Raw genomic sequence first — 22,280 nt, forward strand, 5'->3', positions numbered from 1 at the left:
TTAAATGTTTGGAGAATTTACCAGTGCAGCTATCTGGGACTGGATTTTTCTTTGTGGGCAGTTCTTTGATTTCTAATTCAATCTCTTGACTTGTTAATAGTCTAGTGAGATTTTCTATTCTAAAGTCAGTTTTGGTAGTTCGTGTCTTTCTAGGAATTTGTCCATTAAACCTAATTGACCTAATTTATTGGTGTATATTTGTTCATAGGGAGTGTGTATTGCTTCAAATGTCATAGATTCTTTCTGTTTTTATTGATTCTTAGTAGATTTTTTTGAATATATGTTTCTTCATTTTCTCCTTGTCCTTAGAAAAATTTGCAGAGATATAAAATTTTTTTATTTAAAAAAATTTATTTTTATTTTAATTTTTTATTGAGTTATAGTCAGTTTACAATGTTGTGTCAATCTCCAGCGTAGAGCACAATTTTTCAGTTATACATGAACGTACCTATATTCATTGTCGCATTCCCTTTCGCTGTAAGCTACCACCAGATCTTGTATATATTTCCCTGTGCTATACAGTATAATCTTGTTTATCTATTCTACATATGCCTGCCAGTATCTACAAATTTCGAACTCCCAGTCTGTCCCTTCCCACTCCCCTTTCCCCTGGCAACCACAGTTTGTATTCTATGTCTATGAGTCTGTTTCTGTTTTGTATTTATATTCTTTTTTTTTTTTTTTTTTTTTTTTTAGATTCCACATATGAGCAATCTCATATGGTATTTTTCTTTCTCTTTCTGGCTTACTTCACTTAGAATGACATTCTCCAGGGACATCCATGTTGCTGCAAATGGCGTTATGTTGTTGTTTTTTATGGCTGAACAGTATTCCATTATATAAATATACTACATCTTTATCCAGTCATCTGTTGATGGACATTTAGGCTCTTTCCATGTCTTGGCTATTATAAATAGTGCTGCTGGGAACATTGGGGTGCAGGTGTCTTTTTGAAGTAGGGTCCCTTCTGGATATATGCCCAGGAGTGGGATTACTGGGTCATATGGTAAGTCTATTCCTAGTCTTTTGAGGAATCTCCATACTGTTTTCCACAGTGGCTGTACCAAACTGCATTCCCACCAGAAGAGTAGGAGGGTTCCCTTTTCTCCACAGCCTTTCCAGCATTTGTCATTTGTGGACTTATGAATGATGGCCATTCTGTCTGGTGTGAGGTGATACCTCATTGTAGTTTTGATTTGCATTTCTCTGATAATTAGTAATATTGAGCATTTTTTCATGTGCATATTGATCATTTGTATGTCTTCCTTGGAGAATTGCTTGTTTAGGTCTTCTGCCCATTTTTGGATTGGGTTGTTTGATTTTTTTCTTATTAGAGACTTAAAATTTTTTTAAAGATAATTTTCACCAGTTATGCTTGTTTTGCTAAGGAGCAGTTCTGCAGGTCTTAGACTGCCTATCTGGAAGTGGAATTCCCCTTGTTCATTATTTTATTCCCAATGCCTTCCAAAAAAATGGACATCTGACAAATATTTCTTGGATCATTTCCCAGTAGATATTAATTCTTAGGCATCTCTTCAAGAAGATGATAAAGATTGCAGACTCTGGGCTCACCTTGCTATTTTTTCCTTCTTGTGAGGTCCTCAGGACTAGCTGCCACAGAGGACTCTCAACTAATCTATACTTTATTACCCATTAGAGTTGGCCCAGTTCCCTTATCTAGTCTTACAGTATGAACCTGACAAACCATATGAGTGCTGTGGCTCCTTTCACAAGCAGACTGAGAAATCTCTTTGCTTCCTTTCTCCTACACTCATATCCTAATCTTGACCTTTCAAGTTGAGTCTTAACACTCTTGTGGAAAGAACAATAATGGCCAAATGAATTTGAAAGAACAGCATTTCTCCCCATGGACTGCAGTAGGGTCAGGTTATGCTATTAACTTCTTCCTAATGAACATCCCAGTTGGGATTTAAGGTACCAATCACATTCCACTCTTGATGAGCTTAGAACTAGTGAAAAATCAGCATCGGTACTGAAATATCAACTGGATCTGTAATTACAATTGGCTGAAACGCCCAGGTTGCACACTAGACTAATTAAATCAGAACCTCTGGGGGTGGGGCTGAATTATTCATAGTGTTTAAGCTCTCCAGGTGATTCCAGTGTTCAGCCAAAGCTGAGAAAGTGGGTTGTCCAAGGACCAACAGCATTGGAATCACCTGATACCTTGTTGGACCTGCAGAATCTTGGGTTCCATCTCAGAACCACAGTGTGAAGTTTAATATTCCCAGGTTATTCACATGCATGATGTGCTGTTCTAGAACAGTACTTCTTCTTTTTTAAAAAATACCTTGATTATTTTATTTTATTGTCTGTCTTCACTAATAGAATATGTCTTTTGAATTAACACCTTGTTATGGCTAAGTAAAAAAAATACCAGCTTTATCCAACAAATGTTGCCGTTTTGACCAAGGCTAAATATACAGTTAAAATAGGATAAATTTAAGTAAAAGTAATACATGCTTATCTGTAAATTTGATAAATACAGTAATGTATAAAAACTAAGAATCAGCTATAATCTTATCATCCAAATGTAGCCATGTTAACATTTTGGTGTATGTCTACCCATGTGTAGAACAGTACTTTTTAAACTTTAGCTGTGTGTAAGAATCCCCGGTGGGCTTGTGAAAACCCAGATTCCTGGGCCCTAATTCCAGGATTTCAGATTCAGTAGGCCTGGAATTCAGCAGGACGATTTGCATTTCTAACAAGCTTACAGGTGCTGCTGCTGCTCCTGGGATGCGGGGCCCACTTTGTAAACTGGCATTGGAGACTCAGGTGTATCTTCTTACTACGGGAGCTCAGCACTGGGCGGAGCATCCGGACGCTCAGGAGTGGGAGGAGCATCCGCACGCTCAGCGGCGCAGCTCAGAAGCTCACGAGAAGGGCGCCCAGGCTGTGTGTGGGCAGTGACTCTTCTCCCCACTGTACGACTTGATAAGTCAACCTCTTCTTTTGAGGGGAAGAGTGAGCGGAGTGAAAAGGTTTGAGGCTCTCGGGTACTGCTGAAGGAGAAGCAGCGTCTCTTCTGACAAGGTAGGACTACCCGGAAGGAACAAACTGGTCCTCCCCTGCCCACTCTGGGCTGCCAGGGATGAGATCGCTCCAAAGGGAGAGGAGTCTCGGCCTGTCTTATACCACACACATGAGATAAAACTTAGAGTGAAGAAGACTCAAAAGTGCCCAGGGAGAGAAATTCGGAGGAGCAGTTCTCCATTGGTTTTCAAGTGCCCATGCTGTCTCTTGCCTCTGGTCTTCACTTCTGTTGAAAACTGTAGTCATGACACATGACAGTCTAACCACTTGTGTCCTGAGAGTTTTCAAGTGTCAGAAATCCCTCTCCTCAGCAGAGCTGTGAAGTTTGTGTGCTTTATGTGAGAGAACTACTGGGAAAAACTTTGGCTCTCTGTAAGCATTACAGCGTGCAGTCAGCACTGGTTACTGGTGACTCTGATAGGAAAACTGCTTTTGGTGATGTTGCATATGACGTGGAGGAGCTTTAGCTGGTGTACCACCTAGTGGACCTTGCTGGTTTAAAGGCAGCAGCATAATTATGGCGTCTTCTCTCAGTTTGAAAGTCTTCCATTCCCCCACACGTATCACGAGGCTCATTATGTTTTGCCATTAACGTTAATGGGATTTAATGTACAGTGGGACAGAATAAGGTTCTGACTTTGCAAGCGGAAAGTGGTTTTGAAATCAATGTTTAGAAATCATAAAACACCTACTTGTCACAGAGGCATTTGACAAATTTCCTTAAATTCCCTAAAGATATTCACTTATGTGCTTTATTATTTCAAATTAATGATCCTTAGATCTCATAGGAAAGGAAAATGTTGTATGTGTTTAAGTGTAACAACAGGTCGCTTTTTCCATTTGAGTGTCAAGTCTTAAAACAGGTGTTCTTTCGTACAAGCTCATCTGTTTTCAGTTAAGCTTTTACTTACAGGTTTTAAGTAGAAATGTAGCTAAAAGCACACTGAAATAAATGTTAGCTGTGGCACAGAAACCTATAGGAGTTTGACCCAAAAAAGGGGCAAAACCTTAGGTACCTAATGAATAAGAGAAACAGCACATGGAGAAGCTTGGTGAATGTCAGTGGAGAGAAGCTGAAGAGGAATTCAAGGAGGTGAGCTGCCCAACTGGAAGAAGGTGCCAGGAGCCAACATGGAGCAAAACACCACTTTATTGCAGTACAAGCAGACGGCATGGGCGGCGGGCGGTGCGCACGTGTAGCACTTGTCCTTTTATAATGCTAGTGGCGCATGCGTGGTGTTCATAATGCTGACTCATACCACTGGCACATGCGTATTCATAATGCATTCGCGTGCTGTTAGCGCATGCGTACATTTACCTTTTTAACCAGGTGCAAGCTATTGTGAACTTTGGCCTGGGTCCCACAATCTACTCACTTAAGACTGCTGACAGTGAGGCAAGTAAGAGAAATGAAAAACTACCAGGTAATAGAGAAGAAAGATGGAGGCAAAGGGCTAAGAGGGAACAGTCAGGGGGAGGTTGTGACACACACTTATTGATAACTAATGTCAGAGAGCCCTGGGATTGTGAAAAATAACAAGGGAAGTCAAAGAGATAGAAATGTAGGTTGAAGGGGATTGAAAGGAGATGTGGAGTGTACAAGGGAAGGATACAGAGATATTGACATGAGGTTCATAACAGAAATCAGGTTTGCTGCAATATAATAGGATGTTACTGCCTTGTCGACAAGAATAAACAAGCCACAAGGTGGTGGGTAAGGTAATCGTTCTTGTGATTAGAATATGCAAACATACATATCCTTACAATGTGGTAGAAACTTGAAAGCTGGGTTGGTGAGCATAATTGTGTCTTTAAATATTTTAAGAGCTATCAAAAAGAAGAAGAATTAGGTTTATTCAGAGTGGAGCTAGTGCCAAAGGGAGTGAATATAGACGTAAATTCCTTCAGAATGAAAAAACACACCTCATGTACTACAGCAGGGTCTTTCAGGCAGCCCACTGGGGCAGATTCAGGTTTGGTACTTACTGCCTTGCCATCATGGAGTCAGTTTAATGTGTTTGAGGTTTTCAAGTTTGGAGATGGAATAGTTATTACATTATAGGGCTGTTGAGTGATTTGAATGAAACAGCATATGTAAAATGTCTGTCACAGAGTTGTTGGAAAATAATTGGATTTCTCACAGATACTTCAAATGAAGTATTACACTGAAAATGGGTCTCATTTGAATGCATTGCTCTTCCCAACTCTTGTATTTACCCTTCAGGTCTTCCCTTAAGTATCAAACTGCTGAGCCCTGTTCCTTAAGTTCCTGAACTTCTCTAATGCAGCACTTTAAACAAAAACTGATTACTTAGAATCATATGTTGATAGTTTGTAAAGTCCATGAAGAAAGGGACAAGGTTTGTCCTAGAAACTTTGGCTTCCCTAAAATCTAGCACAGTGCCTGGCACTTAGTTCTCAGATTTTAGAATGGATGAGTGTGGAATTCCTGTCCATTCCAACCCAGCTTCCCTAACCATTGCCCCGTTGCCTTAAATGCCTTGATCATTCTTAGTCTCCTAGTGTTGTAACTCCTTATGTGTCTTTGGTACCACTACCTCTAATTCACTGCATCATTAAGCACTTTTAACATTTGTTTATGTACATGTTTTAGATTTATGCCTAATTTCCATGCCGTCATTCCAGCCTGTGTAGATCTGTTTCTTTTTTATAACTGGAAGACTGAAATGGCTTCTCATTTTCCTACATCAGTTTACTTATCAGAACCTATTACATCCATAGTTGCTAGTACGTTTCCTCAAATGCAAAGTTTGTTAAAGATTTGTTACGTATTTTGTAATGATAAAGAGATCTGCTGATTGTCTATGACCTTCTGAGATGAACCTATCTCCTCATTGGATAGTACTATCAAAAGAGTAGCATATTTTTTTAGAGGAGGAAAATGTTTTAGTTGTGGCAAGTGAAAATAGAAGGGGCTAACTCAATGAATACAACAAAAACATTTGAAAAAAAAAGCCCTCTTAAAAACTTTAGAGAGTTTTATATTCTTGATATCACAAAAGTGAGGTGAGGCAAGAACAGTGGTAGGAATTCCATTAAATGGTGGGGGGTTGGCTGGGTGTGGTTTTGGTTGATGCCACTCCGGGTATTTGGTTAGGGGTCTCCTCGTACATGGTAAAGAGGCTACATGTAAAGTAAGTTAACAGTAACAGGGGGCAGAGCGACATGCGGTCTAGTTAATGTCTCCTAGTAGGTTCCGGGGAAGTGTCTGGGCGATGCTGGATCATGACGGCTGATATCCTGAGGGTATAAACCCGTGGCTGTAGCGAGCCTGTGATTCAGAGCTGCAGGCCCACTGCAGACAGCTTAGTCTCTCCTGCTGATGTGATCTCAGCGTAAATGAACCGGGTGAGCTGACAGTCACGCTGCCTCCTGTGTGCTGAGGGGTGTGTTTCTGCAGGGGAAGAAACCCCTATGTGTTTTTGACTCCACTGTTGCCCTTTAAATATTTGCTCATGGCTGTGTACCCTCATACATTCCTCCTGAGCCCCAGACACTTTACCTCCCTTTCCTAGTACAAAAACCTCTCCTCCAGTGACTCACTCAGAACACAGACACCCCCAGGAAATCCTCCCTGATTAGATCTTCCTGACATTTCACGCTGGTCCTCAGCACAGTTTCATGCCATTTTGCCTCCTGTGATCTGTGCTTGCTCATCTGTCTTTTGGATTCTTGCTTTATGTACTTAATGCCTTGTAATCTTAATTTGATTTACCCTCCTCAGGCGTGGGAACTTTTTTGGTTATCTTTCATGGCATCAAACGCCGTGGTTGGATCACATTTGTTTCCTCCGTAAATGTTGACTCATTTGGGTTATATTTGTACTTGTTCCAAAAGCCACTTTGACCTTTACGGAGTGTGTCACTTCAGTCAGAGTAGATCTGACATTTGGAAAATAAGTCTTGGAATTGTTTTGCTTCAAGGCGTCCTGCATACTTTAAGCCCAAATCCTTGTTTTCCAGGTGAGGAAAGTCAGAACCAGAGAGTTGATGTGATTGCTCAAGGTCGTTCGGAATAGAAACTACCAGGGCAGCCTGACACCTGTCAGGGCCCTTTTTGCTGCCGAGTGCTTGTTCACTGATAAGGCTCAGGTGCAGCTGCGTTGGCTGGCAATTAACTGTGCCGGGTCGAATCTGAGCATGTTCTGTAGCAAGTGCTGTGCGATAAAAGAGGAGACAGAATTTGACCAGCACAGGTTGAAATGAAACTGAAAGGAATATAACATGGCCATTTAAAAATGTTTAATTTTATAAAACCCAGTAGATCAAAGTAATTATAGAGCAATAAAAGGTGAGCTGAAGCCTCAGATGGACGCAAGGAAGAGATAAGGCCAGACTTTAGAATAGCTTCTGTTCTTCCTACAAAACATTTTCTGGTTTTGTTTTCTATTGTCTAGTTCTTATTAAACTGGCTGGGTTGCAAACAAAGCCATGTTAATACAGTGTGGATACAATTTATTCATGAGTACATCTTTCCTTTCACAAGGAAAAAAACATCTATTTAAACACCAATGTTTCCCTCAAATTTAAAGTTTTTTACTTATGTGTCAGTTACCCTTATAGTATATTGACAAACTGGAGCTTTAATCAATTGATACTTATTTATAAACTTATACGTTTTCTCACTTTAGAATGCACACTGCAAAAATACAAAATGAAGAAAAATCAATTGTTAAGAAATCTTACTGCCAACACTGAATATAATTTTCATATTTGAGATGTAAGAATTACTTTTTAAAAACTTTTAAAGTTAGGAGTGATTCCAAGTGAAAGTAAAGTCAAATTCAAGTTGAAGTAAGGTCGTAATATGAGTATCACATTTCATTATAGGCAGCAAGTTTAGAAATGGTGGGAAAATATTTTGAAAGTTATTGATACACAGAAAAATTGATGTTTTTAGAGAAAATCACAGAATTTTTCAATCCTCTACTTTCAGAGACTAAATATAACAAGAGATAGCCATTTCAGTTTTATACAAGGGCTATTTAATAAAGAAAAAATACATTGGAGGGAGAAAGGAAGAAAATGTACTTGGAGTTGGGGGGAAGTGCTGGTAGGAGAGAGAAACTGAGATGGAAAAACAGGCAGAAATTCAGAGATGCAGAGGCTGAGATGGACCTTCAGGGAATAAATGAAATCCAGCCTACATCACTTTAATTTTTAAATTTTTCTAGAATCAGTTTTATGTGGAACTAGGTTTCAAATTGATGAAAAAGATTTCAGCTTTTATTAAGTTTGATACTGCCTTTGGGGACCAGACTCTCTTATAGTGAAAATAGGAACATTGCTTATTTTAAACTCTTCTGGATCATCCACCTTCCTAGGGCTATGTAAAATCCCTTAAATGCCTTCTAGTGTTTGGTAGCGGGAGTGTGTCGATGTTGACGAGATCACTAGGTACGCAGAGCAAGGACCAGATGACATGAAGGTGGAGGTTGGGGCTGTTCTATGAGCCGAGGTCTCCCTCCCCTGGCTCTGTGTTGCTGTGGGGTGGCTCCTGTCTGACTTTGCCTTTAGGTAAGTCATTTGCCTCAGTTTTGGTGAATGTTTTCCCTTTATATTTAATGAAACTGTGGGGAAACAGTACTGTATTACTATAGATGGAAATATTTATAACTCTTAGGAAGAAAGAAGACAGGCTATAAGTAGTAATATAGTAATACTTTATGATTTTTTAAAATTAAGTACTCACTATTGCTCCCTTTATAAAATTCCTGTTTAATTTCCTTTCTTTTTTCTTGAAAGATCCAGAAAAGTTTACCCTGCATAATAAATCACATCTTCCATTCTCTTTAATTTCTAATGTATGTGTGCAAAAGTTTGTGTATTTATGTATAAATGTATTATAAAGATATAGTATATATGTAAACTTCAGGTATACACATATACATAGTTTCCCTTGAAAGAGCAAACTTGCTGCCAGCTGAGCCCCCTCAAGATGATCTTGCTGTTTGTTGGGAAGAACAGGTGGTCTAATAGTGAGGGAGCAGTGAAGAAATGATGCACTGTTTTAGGTAGGAAGTGATTTAATACAGAGAATGAGATGTTAATCCACAAAAAGTGGACACCAGGTTCCAGGAGAACATCTGCCTTTTAAGGCCTCCACTTGCATTGTGGTTTGAAGACACACCCTGCAGCTGTAATCCAGGGAGAGGAGGCCAGGAATGATGGTGGGTGCTGTAGCTGAGTAGCCTCTGATTCCCTAGGATGGAGAAGGGACCCTGGAGAACTAAAAACATAGCTTCAAGAGAATGCAAGGCGTACAGTTTCCACCTCTCCAGCCAGGAGAATGGAATGGAAATGGAGAATACCAATTAAAATTACCTGCTACATACAGATGCCAGTCAATGGTCTCGTGAAGGAAGGCTGGGCAGATGACACTTTTATCTTCCATCCTCCCCAGGGATACTCTGATGCATGTGCAGAAGTTAGACTGCAGTTGGTGCACTTCAGTTTTGATCCCTTGAAATCAAAGAGGTATAATTAAAAAAAAAAAAAGAATGAATAAGTTACTTCACATAAACCCTGATTTTTAAGAACTTTGAAGTCTTTCACAAAATACTGGTTTTCTAATCAAAATACTGATAAAGAAAAAGAAATGATTGGAGAAATAGATATCAACAAAACTTATTCTTGTGAATCTGAGTCAGTCTTTCTTAGTACAGTTGTGAATTTTAGAGTAGATGAATTTTCTGATGGTGAAAGCTGAATAGAATTCACATGCTAACATAAAACTTTCACTGCTACCCTAGACTAAAAGTATCATTTGGAAAGACTATCACATACAAATACTTTTCAAACTGTTAACAAAGCTGAAGCATAATTTTTCATCTCTGTAGCAAAGCAATTCTATAGTTTATCTGAAAAATGACTTCCTTGATTGATCAGTGAAGCATGTTAATTATTGCTGGTGTAGGGAACCCTGCCTGGAAGGATTGGTATTTGGGAACAAGGGACCCCTATCATGCTCGTGATAAAGAACAATAATGTTGAGAGAAGGCAATATTGTCGGTGGCATGGAATAAAAACAGAGCTTTGTTCTTAAGTTCCAGGAGGGCCACTATTTGGAGCCACTTGTAAGAACTTTTTACTTATTTTTAATGAGTGATACTGTGTTTCTGGTGACAATTTCAAAGTGTTTTAAGGCATACAAAAAGTTGCAAGTTAAATTACTTTAAAATGAGGTTTTTCATAGAATTTTTGTGTATTTTAATGTCTGTTTTCTTGCTTTCTAGATATCAATCTCTGAATATTAACCGATCACCTAACTCAGTAGGCTGATTCATGAATTAGAGCATTAGAAAATCCTGATGCAAATAGGAATCTTTAAGCCATATTTCCAATCTTCAACCAAATGAATTCTTTAGTTAATGTTAAAAACAGCTTAGTCTGTGGCATCATCTCCAATTATGTTCTCAGTAATATACCTTAGACATCACTTGACCATCTCTGCATCCATCTACTATAATGGAGATAAATGAACAATTGCTCTTGAACAGTAAATGATGCTTTTATTGAATCACTTGCCCTGTTAGTCTAGCTCCAATGTCCCATTTTAGGGTAGAATGAATGTTCTTGCATAGCAGTTATCCAAGTTGTGATTTTGTTTCCTTATAATCATTTGCAATTGTGTTTGAAATAAGCCATAATGCAATTTTTCTCAATTTAATATGAGCTATTTTTAGTGGTGCAAAAGCTTTGATTACAAATTTTATTTTATCCCTTAGTGTAAGATGGGCATCCATGTTTAATCATATTCACAGATTACTGCAATGAATACAAATGTGCTACATTATCTTTAAATAAATGAATGTCAATATGTTCCAAGGTAACAAGTAATTGCATATTGATAACAGTCATTATTGTAAGTCACGGTCTCTAGGAGAATATGCACTTGTATTTTTTAATAAGGTACAATATTTAAGTCTATTTTAAGATGATAGCTTTGTTTCATATGCAGACAATAATATTACTCCAGTATAGCTGGAAGACCCTACAAGTGGATAAAAATGCAAAATATAAACCTGAAAGTAACAAGATTTTGTAGTCTTTTGAAACTGGATGGATGTTATGAGTACCTTAGCAGAGCTAATATGAAGTTGTCATTATCTGTGACAGACTCTGAGAACTTTCATCTACTCTCCAGCTAAAGCAAGTAACAGGAGCTAAGCCATTATCCTGCATTTTTACAGCAAGATATTTTCAGATTTTGTATGGAGGCTTATTGTAGTACACAAATCAATCCAGAAAATGCTCCAGGAAAAAACATTGTCCCTTTTTTCTAAATGTGCTAAAAAAAAAAAATTTCATGGAATAGATGGGAGAATGTGAGTATCAACAGCACTCCTTTTCTGTGGTCTGAGTTTTTGTCATTGAGTGGGTTGTCATTCAGATCACCATGTTGCACAACTCCAGGGGGTGCCACTCAAATTATATTCTGTATGGTTAAGGCTCCTATCAACTTGTGCACATGTGTGTGGCCATCCATGATAGCCGTGGATGTCAAAATATTATCTGGGAAACATGCTGAAGGATAAGCAAGGGCCATAAAGACACTGTTAGTCGAGATGACGTAGAAAGTATCCCAGCATTCATTAGTGAAGGAATGAGTACCTTTTTTTTTTCTTTTGGCCATAATCTTTTCAAAATTGAGTATTTCATTATAACTCAGAGTACTAATCTTAAATATGAGACCTAACTTTAATCTCAGGTTTACTGCTAGCTGAATGATGCTAGACAGGATATTGCATATCTTGGCCTTAATAGTTGCCTCTGTAAAATGTGGGATTTGACTCCATCAGGGATCTGCAAACCTAGTATTTTTACCTGTGGAACCCCTAAGCAGGACTCAAATGGGATACATTGCTTGATGGTTTCCTTTGGGTAAGTTCTGGTATCTAAAAGGGAACTTCAGCCCTGGTTCTCCTTGGTTAAGTGTGGAAAAGGATCAGTAGTTGAACTGCCAAACTGATTTTTTCCTTCATACTCAGATTATATATGAAGTACTGTCTCCTACTTATTTTGCTTTTATTTTCAGAGTATATATTTAGATGCCATGTTCTAAGAATTTTGAAGAACTCTTAAAGTTACTATTTCAGAGAGGCTCTGGAGTCAGATCAATTTTAAATTGAGTTTTGGCCACTTGTTAGCTGTTAATCCTTAGGCATGTTAACTAAATTTTCCTCATTTGTACATAGTGATAATATAAGCCATCTCCTAGTATATTTGGGAAGATTGAATCTGATAATAATCCAAAATGTTTAGCAGAATTTTTAGCCCAAAGTAAATGCTCAAATTATGGCTTTCATTCTATGCAGAAATAACTTGGAGAATATTTTCCTACTTAGTCAGGGAAAGGATTATGAAAGAAAGGAACTTCTTTTATATTTTTAATACAGGAGCTCCAGCAGCTTAAGAAGCCTGAACCAACTTTTTTTCCTCAGGCGGGGCTTTCTAGGAAGGGAGCTGACTGGGATGGAATCAGTCTTAACCAGAGTCTCCATGTAGGAAGAAAGAGGATAAATATTAACTTGGAAGAAAAATGCTCCAAGGGATAAAGTGGGGGAGAAGAAAACATTTAACCTTGACCCAAGTCTTTTTATAATTGCTTTCTCCTCCCATTAAGTAGATAACTCTTGAGTACTTGCTATTTGCTAAGTGCTGTACATGGACTAGTTTATCTAATCCTGACAACAACCCTCTGAGGTAGGTATTGTCCCTATTTTATAAAAGAGGAAACCAGAACACAGAAAGATTAAACAGCCCAAGGTTATACATCTAGAAATAGTTGAGAAGGGATTAAAACCTGGACACCACAGCCCAAACTATTTAATACTGTACTCTCCTGCCTCTTAAATTTGAGTTCTTTCATCTTGGAGAAAGAATAAGAAGTGAGGGAGAGAGAAGAGAAAAACTAGTGGTTCCCACTGAGCTTCGATACCTGGGGAAAAATATTAGCCTATCACCTGTGTTCCAGAAATAAATATATTTAGGATAGTGTGATAAACTTGAATTGTTTTTAATGCTACTATTAAATAACCTTCTGATGGGTAGTGTATATTTCCTTGTTTCTTGACTTTGAACTTGACCATGTATATATACTTTGTCCTGTGGGATGTTGGTGTATGTAATGTGAGAAAAAGCTCAAAATCGCAGTTGTTTGCTCTTACACACCTGTATTCCATTATGAGAGGAATTTGCCTTGGGTAGCTATTGGTGAAGCACACTTGAGCACACCCTGCAACCTAGAGCAAACCCCAGTGAGTCCCAGCTTATGCAAGCCAAATTCCAGCGGATGCATGTTTATGAAATTAAACACTGTAGGCCAGTGAGGTTTGGTTTGTTAGGCAGGATTATTGAGACATAGTTGAGTATAATTTATAGCTATTATGGTGATCTCATTAAGTTACAATATTCCTCCTAAAAATTGAACATGAAAACTCAACAAGTTGATTGTCCCAAAGTTAGACCACTAAAGCATTCATTCAGTTTAAAAAGAGTTTGTCTTTAGAAATGAGTAATTAGAAATTAATTTGAATGGGAATTTGGGGTGATGAGAAAGAAAGGGTCAACTTACGAGGCTGGAGAAGGCAAAACAGATGTATATACAGTATTAAAACCACAAATGATTATTAAACAATACTGAAGGGATACTTAATAGGCTCAAATTGAATGATCCAGAAACAAGTTGGTGGGAATAGTTGGAAATTTTGATTTTCAATTGCTATTTTATTTACTTTATTGACGACTTTCCTAAGTTTGCTCTACGGAAGTTTACTACTTAGATTCTCTGGGTTTGTATGTTCTTTGACTTTTTGTAACCAAGTGTTTATAAAACTTTAAAATCTGTCTTGAAATTAGAGAATTCAATGGAGGATTCTCATTACCACATTATATAATTACATTCATTCCCGCAGTAGTTATTAATGCACCTGTTTGAAAAAAATCACTTAAATTTCAAATTTCAATTAGCATCTTGGCCTTCTTAGGGCTAGATGTGTGTAGTGCTGGTGACAGGGTGTTGATGACATCCTTTATGGTTTCTTTTTGGGGTGTGTGTGCATGTGTGTAGTGTTCTTTTATGCTTGGAAACTGGTGAGAAGAGAGGAGGAAAAAATAAAACTTCAAAGATTCTTTGTGTATAGCTAGCCACTGTGGAGGAGGACTAAGTTGCCCTATATAAAACTGAGTGACTTGATAGGTCAGGATATCTTTAGTAAGAGAGCGAATTAAATAAGACATTTCAGGGTCACCAAAACTTTGAGGTATAAGGATGTCTGATATTAAAGTTTTTGGGTGTGTGTGTTTCTCAAGTGTAAAACTCCTTTGCTCCAAACCTTCAGTAAAGTCTGCAACTCATAGAAATGCCAATCTGAGTAATTTGGTGGGAAGTGGGGATAAGAAATGAGCTAAGATCTATACAGACTGAGTCAGTGAAGAGTAGAAAGATGAGTAGAAAGATACCTGTGGGTGGTATGAGAGAGAAATGTAAAATTCAGTGGAACCACTGCCTGCCTAGGGGGCACTGGTTCTTAGTTGTAGCTGGATTCACCTGGGGAGCATTAAAAAAAAATGCTGATGCCTTTGTCCCACTCCCAAATATTCTGGTGTAATTAGTCTGGTCTGTGGGAATATTTAAAAACCTCCCCAAGGGAATTCTACTAAATTTGACTGTCACCACTGTCTGTAGCGAAGTTCATACCTGGCTACGCATTAGTCATCTAGTGAGTAACAAATGGCAATGGCGATACCCTATTCCCAGAGATTGCCATTTAATTACTCTGAGAGGGAGGTGAGATACTGCATTTCAAAGCTTCTCAGGTGATTATCATGTACAGAGTACAATCAGATGGGGTCCTGAGAATGTTGGAATGGCTCTGTCTGTTAAGACTCAGAAAGGTGCCCCAATGAGTAGGGAGGCTGGGGAGATAGTGCGAGGGAGAGAGATACACACGGGGCCCTTTCCAGGAAGATAAAACCTTTATTCTACTCTGGTTACAAGGTTGGAACTCACAAATCCACAAATTTATGGATGCTAATGAAGCAACAGGTAACATAGTAATACTAGTGCCTCATCTGGATTCATGGGTGCTGGGAGCCCAGGGTTACTTTCAGAGTTGCAGCTGATCGTGTGAAAATAAGCCTTTGGAAATAATGCCCATTATTCAGGGAGATTGTGTTGCCAGATTCGGCAAATACAAGATACTAAGTCGAATTAGGATTTCAGATAAACAGATGCTTTTCAGTATGAGAATGTCCCATGCAATTGGGGTATATTTCTACTAAATATTTATCTGAAATTTAAATTTAACTGTGCCCTATCAGGAAACCCTAGGGATAGAGAGCTTGAGTTTGATACTTAAACCTTAAGGGATAATGGGATCTTGGTGCTGACTCAGAATGGGTTTAGAAAGCACCCACTGTATGCAGGAGAACATGGTAAATACTGTGGAAGAGTCTCATTACCTGAGATTTTTTTCCTCTTGACTTTTGTGAGTTTAGGATGTACTAATTCAATAGTAAGTAAGAGAGTATTTGTATAAGTAGTAAACCTTCCCAACAGCTCTAACCTACTATTTATCTCAAAACCCCATTTGTAAATTGCATGGTTCCATGTCACAGTGGCAACACAAGGGAGTACCAAAAATACAAAAACATGTTGCTGAAGATGATTTTGGTAATTTTTTAACCTTATTTTTTAAATCCATAGTTTTTTTCCCCTGAATACATACTCAAGTTGTAGGAAGTCTTTGGTCTTCCTTAAAAGGTCAAACATAATTACAACCTTCATTCTCAGCTTAATTCAAGTCAATGGTCAAGTTACGCTTACTGCTTTTCATTTCTTTCATAGGACCTTTCATCTCAACTGGGTGGAAATTCATAGCTTGAATAAAGGCATACAATTAGTGAACATAATATAGTTGTTGACTAGAAGAGAGTAACGTGTTAAAATTTAGTCCTGGATGTATTTTAAAAAAATCACACCCCTGTACTTCTAAAACATTGCAAAATTAGTTCTTCTGAACTCTAACAGGAATATAATTGCAAAATATTTTCATGTATATTCTTTGATTTAAATGTTGTACTCATATTTCTTGTAATAACTGAAATGATTCTCTTTAGAAAGTAAAATGAATTATAAAGATTAATATGGCAATATTCATTGATACTGAAGACCAAATGACAATAAAACATTGATTAATCCAGAGAAAGTCACTTAACATTTGATATTTATACATCAGTACAGTTTTTAATAAGGACTGTTGAAAATGTGAATGAAAGGGAAAAAAAAGCACTGGAATGTATATGTAGGAGTATTTAGAAGCCTGGGTAGGAAATTGAAGGTCTTGGGAACACAGGTGGTGGTTTAATTTCTTCTAATTGAAGGTCATGACTTTGGAAGATAAAGAAGGGACTGAGAAGTGAACAGCTGGCTCTGTAGACAGTGTCAAACAGAATTTAGTTTTCTGGACCATGATGCATGATACTAAACTAATGCTCCTGGCAAAAGAGAGAGTACATCTAATGAAGAGTGGGAAGAACATGCTTGGCAGAAGATTTGCTGACCGGAACAAGAAGGCATTGATATATGAGTAGGGTGGAATAAAGGACCAAACAAGCTGTTAAATTATACCCCATGGAGGAAAACAAGCTGACTTAGGAAGAGTAAAAGTAGTGGAAAATGATCAGTAAATCAAGAGAACTTAACAGGAGTGAAGATAAAGGAGAAATATTTGTGGCTTTATGTATTTATATCCATATTCAGATAGTGTAGGTAGTGATAATATTTTAGATAAGAAGGTAAGTAATACTTGAAGGTTTTCATTATGACTTGATGGGGATGGGAGCTTTGGCTGAGGAAAGCTATTTGATCCTGAAATTCTAGTTCTTACTGCTTCTAGCAAAGAAACCATAGAACACAGACGAACGTAAGGTGGGACCTAAGGAAACAACCAGTAAATTCCCTGGTAAGAGAAACTCTGGAATGACTAGGAGTGATTCTCTATTAAACAAGAGTGCTGTAGGTTGAGAAAATTGGCATTTTTCAAAGGAAATACACTTTGAGTTATCCCCTTTCCCTTCCACTTAGGCTGTAATGTGTCTACAAGAAATTTCAAAAAACTCAGGGATATAAAGAACACAGTTCAGATTTGGAGGGGAGGAAGATCTCCAGATTCCTGTTACAGAGTATGTAGCAGAGAAGGGGATGAGGATGATGACTGACCCAAGATCGTGGCCGCTGGGAATGTGGCAGAAATGGACAGATTTGGAATTAGGCAATTTCAGCTTTCACATGTCTCTTATTGTCTGCTGTGAGCTTGACAGATGCCAAAATGTAGCATGGAAACTTTATAACTTTTTTCCTCCATAGTTGAGCTTAATTTCTATTCTGAATTCTAATTTCTTGCCTTCTCAACAGCAGAAAATTTAGTCTGCTCTCATCCAGGTAGATACAGTCCCATCACATTAATGACTTCTCACTCTTTTGGGGTGTAAACTATGTCAAGGTCAGTGATAAGTCATTTCAGTTTAAAGCTCAAACACTTCATGATTTATGAAACCCTGCTCACCTACCTCTCTGGCCTTGGAGTTGATTTGCAGGTGCTCGAAATGATCTATTGCTGCAGTGTCCACAGTGGGAAGAGGCGTCTGCTTTGTCCTTTTCCTTCCTCTTTCTGAAATGCACAATCAACCAGTCATGACCTTCACTTTTTGGTATCTATCTCTACATCTGCATGAGTGGCCAGTACCACTTCAGTCCCATCTAGAGTGCCCCTCAGGCCTGCCAACCTTCTCCCCGTTAATGTTCTCATATGCTTAAAGATAAAGACGTGGATCAGGTTAAGCTGATCTGTGCTTTTCTTGGGGCTCTAAGTGCATGACCATCAAAACTTTTCTACTTCTGTCAAATTTCATTCATCTCTATTTTTCTTTATTTACGCCATTTTGGGTAGGGAACGTGGACGGGTTTTTTTCTTGCAGAACTCCAGACACACAGCCTTCTATTCTCGAGTCTCCAAATGTGAGAGTGCCCATGTCCACCCCATCTTGTCCCACCCACAATCCAGACCCAAGTAAGGGAGCATTGTAGACTAACAGGTACGCCAATGTCTATTCTCATTCTCCAGTTTTCTTCCTTCTTTTTCAGTAGCTCTCTCACTTTTGTTGGCAAGGGGGTGGAAAATAAAACACTTGGTTAGCATTCCCCACCCCAAATCTTTCTTGAAATTAGATTACTTCATTGATACTTTAAAACTTGGTAATTTTACTCCTTTCACCTCGAAAACCTTGTTTCATTGAAGCAATGGTAAATAGGGATGCTTCAAGTGTCTAAGATACATACATTGAAGAAAGAAACATAATATTTCATATATCATACTATAATGGGTATGTTTGAATTCCAAGTAGATCTATATTCTGACAAATTTATATTAAAGTCATAGATAAAAGTTTTTGTTAGCATGCCTGCCTATAATTTAAATATTCCAGAAGGACATATTTATTGACAAAACCAATAATTTGAACCCAAGAATCTATTGAATTCTCTGGAAGACCCTCTACCAGTAGTGGAGTTGCCTGTAAAACAGAAATAGTAAACTGTACCTGTTTCATGAATTTTTTCCAATGATTAATTGTTGATAAAATACCTACCTTAGTATCTAAAAAATGCTAAGTCTTCAATAATTGCTAATAGCTATCGTTATACTATTATTGAAATCTTAGAATCTTGGATAGAAACACATTCTAGAGGAAAGGTAAGAGAAACAAATGAATAGTTTAACGATTATTTATGGATTGCTGGGACAATCTGCCTTTTCCTCATGTCCACCAGCCATCAAGAGTTTTGACACACAGTGTTTAAATGAATACAAAAATACTTCTTAATCTGTTTTATATTACTTGACCTGCAGCATTTCCTTCCCTGTGTAACAAAAATAGGTGAGCTTAAGAGAAGTCATGGAGGAAGAACGTTTTAGGAAAGAAGTAGAAAGATGTTTGCTTGAGTGGTTGTTGGCGTTTGAGGTTTTTCTTGTGATACTATGATCTGTGATCTACTTAAGGAATAGTTACAGTTTATATGTTATATGTTGTATAATAGAATAGAAGGATAAATGTGGTGGAGAGGTTTCTTTAATGTGCATATGGAATAATGTTTTGCTTGCATGGCAAAATAAATGACAGCAAGATACTCTCTAAGCACCTGCTGTTCTCATGGTGCTTTCTAATTTTGAGACTTCTCTGGGTCTCAGTGTCTTGGGGTGTTGCTGAAGTAGTGTAGTTACTGCATGGAAGTGAAGATGGGTGCAGGCAGCAAGTCCTTTAGTAGAGTAGAGTACCACGGCTAATTATTTCCCTACTTGGGGAATCCAAGTTATACTGAGATGGGTAGGGAAGACAGCAGTAGTTTTGTTGTTGAAATATCCCAGGAACAACCTTCAATACAACTATTAAGTATTGGTTTTTTTGTTGTTGTTGATCAAGAAGCTTTCTTTTCAGGGCTTAAGAATGAGAGGAATTAGATTTTTTTTTTTTCAAACCATCATGGAGCTTCTGAAGACAAAGCATAACAGTTAGAGTTCTAGATGCAAACAACAGGAATTGGCCATGGCTGAAAAATGAGTTTGGTGAAAGGATGTTGGGGAGATCATGGAAACTGGGGAGGTGGCAGGAGGTTTGAAATAGGCAGAGACCACTGGGGCCTCATCCAGGACTATAACCCAGACACTGTCATGGGGACAGTTCAGTGCCTGGACAACAGCAGGTGTGGTGGCTGGCAGAAAGGTTACATATCGTAGACGTGGCGTATTGAAACACAAAGTGAAATTACAGGACAATTTGATATTTTTTCTTACAGCCATAGTACTACCAGATTATATAAAATTGCCTCATTTAAAAGTAAATGAGTTAAAGGGGTGCCTTTTAAAAATTAAAGCAACATATACTATTGAAGCTAGTACAATATAGAAGTACAGGTACTTCCCACCTTTAACTTCACTGTGCAGAAATGTCTTCCATTAGAAGTTTGAGCTTTATCTTCCAATCTGTGTAAGAACTTAACATGTAGAGCTATAAGATACATGCTGCGCTGTAACCTTACTTTTTACTTGGTTGATTTTACTCTTTGGTTGACGTCAGAATATGTAGTTCTATCTGATCATTTTAGAGGCTCTGCAGCATTTAATTGTTTCAAAAACACAATTTAGTCAACCAGTCTACACTGGATGTACAGTGAGCTTGTTTATAATTGCAATATTGTACCATGTTTCAGTGGACATTTTTCTTTCACTTGTAGGAGTTCCTCTGGGCTAAATTCCTGGGAGTAGAAATGTTGGGTCAAAGGGAGAAGCATATTTAAAAACTTGAGTCATTACCAGTTAACTTTGTAGAAGGGTAGTCCACTTTGTAGTCATAGTAGTAAGATATGAGAAGGCCAAATTCCCTGTAACTTGGATGCATTTGCTATTGTGTACGGATAATATTAAGTGGAACAATATTTTGCAGAGATAGCTGACTAGATTAATCAACCTGTTCTGATTTTTTTCCCTCAAAATATTTGAAAGCAGAAGAATAGGATCTAATAACATTTTCTATATTTTGGGTACTTTTCTAAAGCTTTATTAATTTATTAAAAGAATTAAAATATGGCACTAAAATGTAGGTGGAAAAGGCCAACTTTTCAAAAATACTGGAGACTGAGTAATTTGATAATCATTGTCATTAAACCAGATAAGTGTTTTCCTTAAGAATAACTTAGTACTAGAAATTTCAGGATGGGTTCTTTTTCAGTGAATCTGAAGGAACATTAAAACAAAACGTTGCTTCTCTAAAATAACAAATGTCTTAAGAAATTTAAGTGTTCTATGCAGGTCTAATTATTTTCCTTTGAAAATAACATGTTGGGTTGAAACTTTTCTTTATAATGAAAAAGTAAAATGTAAAAAAAATGACATAACTAGTCTTTATAAGAATTTTTACAAATGGTTGAAGAATAGTTGGATGTTGTATATAAATAGTTCAGCCATTTCTCTGCGTTAAACATTTTTAATACCACTAGGTAAACTGGGTGCTCATATTGGCTTTTTTTTTTTTTGTATAAATGCAGTAATTCTCCAAAAATAACTTTCTTGACATTGTGCTGGCAAAATAAAATTTTCATTGATGTACTCAATTATACATCCCACACAAGGATGAGCATATGTGCTAATTGCATCTGATATTTCATTTGCTTTTATGTTTCAGCAACAAAAACAGGAGTTTGATAAAGAAAAAAACTAAAAACCAACCTGCTCAGGTGGCAATCTCCTTGATTTTGAGTTTCAATTTTCTTTTTTTTTTTTTTTTTAACATTTTTTATTGATTTATAGTCATTTTTACAATGTTGTGTCAAATTCCAGTGTTCAGCACAATTTTTCAGTCATTCATGGACATATACACACTCATTGTCACATTTTTTTCTCTCTGAGTTATCATAACATTTTGTGTATATTTCCCTGTGCTATACAGTGTAATCTTGTTTATCTATTCTACAATTTTGAAATCCCAGTCTATCCCTTCCCACCCTCCACCCCCCTGGTAACCACAAGTCTGTATTCTCTGTCTGTGAGTCTATTTCTGTCCTTTATTTACGCTTTGTTTTTGTTTGTTTGTTTGTTTTTGTTTTTTAGATTCCACATATGAGCGATCTCATATGGTATTTTTCTTTCTCTTTCTGGCTTACTTCACTTAGAATGACATTCTCCAGGAGCATCCATGTTGCTGCAAATGGCATTCTGTTGTCAGTTTTTATGGCTGAGTAGTATTCCATTGTATAAATATACCACCTCTTCTTTATCCAGTCACCTGTTGATGGACATTTAGGCTGTTTCCATGTTTTGGCTATTGTAAATAGTGCTGCTATGAACATTGGGGTGCAGGTGTCATCCTGAAGTAGATTTCCTTCTGGATACAAGCCCAGGAGTGGGATTCCTGGGTCATATGGTAAGTCTGTTCCTAGTCTTTTGAGGAATCTCCATACTGTTTTCCATAGTGGCTGCACCAAACTGCATTCCCACCAGCAGTGTAGGAGGGTTCCCCTTTCTCCACAGCCTCTCCAGCATTTGTCATTTGTGGATTTTTGAATGACGGCTGTTCTGACTGGTGTGAGGTGATACCTCATTGTAGTTTTGATTTTCATTTCTCTGATAATTAGTGATATTGAGCATT

General features: G+C 37.7%; 1 protein-coding gene across 3 annotated transcripts in view; it reads left to right on the forward strand.

Moving 5' to 3' along the window:
* The window catches only part of LOC116663695, a 298,294-nt gene that overhangs the window by 190,852 nt on the left and 85,162 nt on the right, over positions 1 to 22,280 (forward strand). Inside the window, exon 1 of one of the 3 annotated variants that reach the window (XR_004319976.1) lies at positions 2,907 to 3,057. The exons of the other annotated variants lie outside the window; for them this stretch is intronic. The gene's annotated coding sequence lies outside the window, so the exon portion shown is untranslated. Of the gene's footprint in view, positions 1 to 2,906; positions 3,058 to 22,280 lie in introns of those variants that run through there. 3 annotated transcript variants of the gene reach the window in all.

Source organism: Camelus ferus, chromosome 5 (assembly GCF_009834535.1).
Source record: "Camelus ferus isolate YT-003-E chromosome 5, BCGSAC_Cfer_1.0, whole genome shotgun sequence".
In the NCBI taxonomy this organism is placed as follows: Eukaryota; Metazoa; Chordata; class Mammalia; order Artiodactyla; family Camelidae; genus Camelus; species Camelus ferus.